The following is a 4219-nucleotide window of genomic DNA, read 5'->3' as shown; positions in this document are numbered from 1 at the left end:
GTCCTGTGGGAGGTCGGAAGGATTTGGTGCATGAAGGTGGGAATGGACAGGTGACGGAGGGGAGGAGTAGGCTGGCTGGATGCAGGATGGGCGCGAGGCTGGATTTGCTGGGTGGGTGGGCGCGTGGCTCATGGGTGGATGGGGTGGAGGAACGAGAAGGGGGACACACTTCACACCTGCCGCCCCTACCTAAGTGACCTGGACCTAGAATCTTCACCCCCAGACCCAATTTGCCCTCTGTCACGAGGACTGGGGACCAGGCTGAAGCCTGCAGTGGCCTCTCTGCACCCACTGCCTCTCTCCTCAGGGGGTCCTGACCACTCACCGGGGGAAGCAGCCAGACCCCCACTTCATCCTTTGGGGCAGGGTCAGTCTGTCCTCTGCAAATGTCCCTGCGTCTCCCATTTTGAGGACTTTTTTTCTTTTTTTAAATCTCATCTGTTGTCCTGAAACTAGAAATCTCTCTTCAACAACAATGCCACTTAAATTTAATGAACTAAAAATTACATTTTGATGACTAGATCTTAAAAGACGGGAATCCTTGTCTGCAGAGTTCCAAAGTAGTTTAGGTCAACGGTCAGAGGTCGCCCCCCTCCCACCAAGGCAGTCAGTTCAGAGGGGACTTGGAGCCCGCAGTCGCCGTCTGCAGAGGGATCCGCGAAGCAATCGATGACCGACCGTGAGAAACGGAGCCGAGGTGATCGGGTCCCGGGGTGCAAAGACCCTGTAGAGGGTCGAAAAGTGGGGAAAGTAGTGGGGTAACAGGGCTTTGGGGAGACGCGTGGGACCCCGCTCCTCTCTCCCTCCTTCCTGAATCCTGGTTCCCATCCAGAGCAGCTGGAGCCTCTTCCTCACCTGGACTTGCCCAGCGGCCGTGCCGGGGACCGTGTCACCTGGCACAAGCAGGCGTCACCAGCACGCGTGACACCTCGTGCCTCCGGCCTGGCCAAGCCCCTTGCGCACCTCACACCGTTGGCCAGATGCAGGAAATGGAGGTTCAAGTCCAGGAAGTGACTGAGCCAGCCCTCCTCCCGTTTCTAGAGTGGGTGAAGGGCCGCGGCTCGGAGCAGCCCAGGCTTCAGTGTGGAGTGCGAGGCGCGGACAGTGGGTGCTGGGCCCTGGGGTGTGGGTGGGGGCTGGTCAGGGAGGGCTCCTGGAGCAGGGGGCACCCCTGAGTCCCTGTGGAGGAAGGGCCCCTCTTCTCTCCCTCCCTGGGTGTTCCTGGGTCCTAGGCTCCAGGGGGAAGCCCTGACCCCCGACTTTGAGGGAAACCCCACCCCCTGGCGGGGCCAAGGGGGCCGGGGCAGCCAGCAGGCGCCCATCAGCCCACAGGACTTGCAGCAGCGCAGATCTCGCAGGGGAGGGCAGGACGCTGCCTGGGCTGTCGCTGGACCATCCACCTCCGTGAGGGTCACATGCTCCCTCGGCCTCCTCCCTCGGCTCCTCCCTGGGCATCCAGGTCGGCGTCTGCAGACCCCCGGGGTCCGTGCACCCCCGTCTCCTGCTCCTCCTGGCCGCGGTCCTCACCCAGGCCCTGGTCAGCAGAGTGGGGTCTTCACAGCGGTTCTCAGACCCCAGACGGTGGGGCCACTAACCCTGCAAAGGAAATGGGGGGGGGGGAGCCAGAGAGGGGCCCTGCTGGGATGTCCTCGAAGGAGAGGTAGCGGTCTCTGGGCCAACCAGGGGACAGGTTCACAAGAGCAGAGGTGCAGGGGCACCCTGTGAGTGACAAGCAGACAGGAGGGAGCCCCCTCCTTCCAGAGGGCCCTTGGCCGCTGCCCTCCGCCCTCCTGAGCAGCAGTTGCTCTGAGCTCCGGGTTCCGTGCCCAGGACCGCGGCGGCGGGCTCGTCCCTTGACAGTGCCCGCGCCCAGCCCCGCCCAGCCCATGTTTGGCGGAGAAGCTGCAGGGGGTGTCGGCTCTCAGGGAGGGACCAGCCTGGGCCTGGACCCGCTCCCACCCTCAGCCACCTCCTGGTCCCGACTGGGCCGCGGTGTCCCCGTCTGTAGCTGGGCTCTGAAGGTGCTTGCCACGTGAGCGTATGTGGATCAGTGAGATGCGCCCAGCTCGCCGGTGCCCAGCGAGGACAGGAGGCTGGTCACCAGCATCTTCTATCACCCGCAAGACACCGTCCTCCAGGAGCCTCCTTTTGGTTCTGTTTGTTTGGGGTCCTGGGGTCGAACCAAGGAGTGACCCACCACGGAGCTCCATCCCCTGTCCTTTTGCGAAATTTTTTTTTTATCTGGGACAGGGTTTCACTCAGTCGCTGGGTCTCTCCAAGTTGCAGAAGATGGCCTCGAATCCGTGAGCCTCCTACCTCAGCCTCCCAAGTTGCTGGGAAGCCTCCTTGGACTGAGCCTCAGGAGGTTGGAATGGATTTCGGCCCGGCTCCTGTTCCTCAGGCTCTCGGTTCAGAAGAGAGCAGCAAACCGCCCTGGCCCAGCCCGGCCCCGGCCCCGCTGTGCCCCAGCCCCAGAGTCCACAAAGGCCTGGCTTGTGGGGCCTCGTTCTTGCTGCAGGGTCATTTCTGAACCTCAGCGGGCTCTGTTCAATTGGGGATCCCAAGGGATGGGGCCATTTGTGTGAATCACCCCATGATTCCAGGAAGACCCCTGGGGTGTGGGACAGGCTGGGGTCCTCCTGCCGGAGGAGGGTCAGACTGGCGGTGCCAACGCGCCTGGTGCTGATGACCACACCTGGGACCTCCGGCCGCCTCACCAGGCCCCCACGGGGCTGAAGCCTAGCCCCGTTCACCAGCTGGGACACCCCTGCCCCCCGCAGGCCCGCAGCCACCCTACCTGCTGCACTCTCTGTGTGACCTCTGCCCTCTGACCCCGATGGAGGGGAGGGTGCCCTGTAGTGGGGGGCCTGGTACGCATCTCAGGCTGGCCAGGCTGGGGCGGGAGCGAGGGGACACTGAAAGCCAGGCCAGGCTGCCCTGGGGGAGGAGGGCTTCAATCCCCAGAAGACCCTGCAGAGGCGCTTCCCTGGCCCCCTGCTGCAGGGCTGGCCGGGCACTCGGGCTGGTGGACCCAGGGGAGCCCTGGGGAGCAGTGCCCACCCACTCGGGAGATGGGACAAGGCCTTCCAGGACGTCCCCACGTCCCACCCAAGGCATCATCTTCATGTCACCCGCCCCTAGCCCTTCCCACGACCCCAGCCCCTCCATGCGCGAGCTCCCCGGGGACCGGCCCCTCCCAGGTGTACCACATCCCAGCCTGGCTTTCAGGTGACAGCGGGTGACCAGTGAACGTCCACGGGACCCGCAGCCACTGCCACCTTCAGGGGACAGCCTCAGTCCCGCTGTGCAGGGAAACCGAGGCTGGGGAAGGGGACAGGGAGTGAGCACCTCAGTGACCCTGGAGCCCGAGGAGACCAGCGTGCCCGCTCCTGACCTGCGCCCAGCTGTGGGGGACGCCCGGCTCTGGTCGGCTCGAACAGAGGAGCAGGTGGACGCTCTGACCTGCTGATGGCTGCTGGCCCCTCCGTCCCCAGGCAGGCTGGGGCGGCCCTGCCCCCTGCCCGAGCTCCTTCCCATCCGAGGGGCCCAGCCCTGGCGGCTAGGAAGGGTCTGGGCGGCTGCCCTGTCCAGGCGTGTGTGAGTGTTTTATTGTTGCCCGCAGAGGTGTGAATGAAGTAATGGGCCTTCTCTGGCACTCCATCCGTCTCGCTGACAGCCGCGCTCGAGCGAGCGAGCGAGCCGCTCTGTGTAAACGCTGTCACCCGCGTTCCCAGGCAGGCAGCTTCCCCGGGAAGCTGTGATGGGGGCCTCCCGTCCCCGCAGCTGGCCCTGTCCACAGCTCGTAAATCACCGCTGCCTTCCCGGAAAGCGGAGGGAGAGACAGACAGGGTGACGGAGAGACAGAGGAAGAGACGACGGGGACAGGCTGCAGGGCGGAGGGACGGCAGAGAGGGGCAGCCAGACAGAGCAGGGAGAGGAGAGGAGAGGAGCAGGCAGCCGTGGGAGGGGGCAGCATGGGTGAGAAGAGGGCAGAGGACTTACAAAGAGGACCCCAGGCACGAGCTGGCGAGGAGGTGGATGCAGAGAGAGGGGAGACAGGCTGGGGGCCAGGGAGAAGGCAGAGGGAGAGGAAGGAAGGAGGGGCAGGATAAAGAATGAAAGGGCTGGGGCACTGGCAGCCCAGATGCGCTGGTGTAGACTGTTAGCTGGAGGGTCCAGGGCAGCAGGTTGGAGGGCCCAGGGCAGCAGGTCTGCCTCT

Source organism: Marmota marmota, unplaced genomic scaffold, assembly GCF_001458135.2.
Source record: "Marmota marmota marmota unplaced genomic scaffold, marMar, whole genome shotgun sequence".
In the NCBI taxonomy this organism is placed as follows: Eukaryota; Metazoa; Chordata; class Mammalia; order Rodentia; family Sciuridae; genus Marmota; species Marmota marmota.
This window is presented reverse-complemented; position numbering follows the sequence as displayed.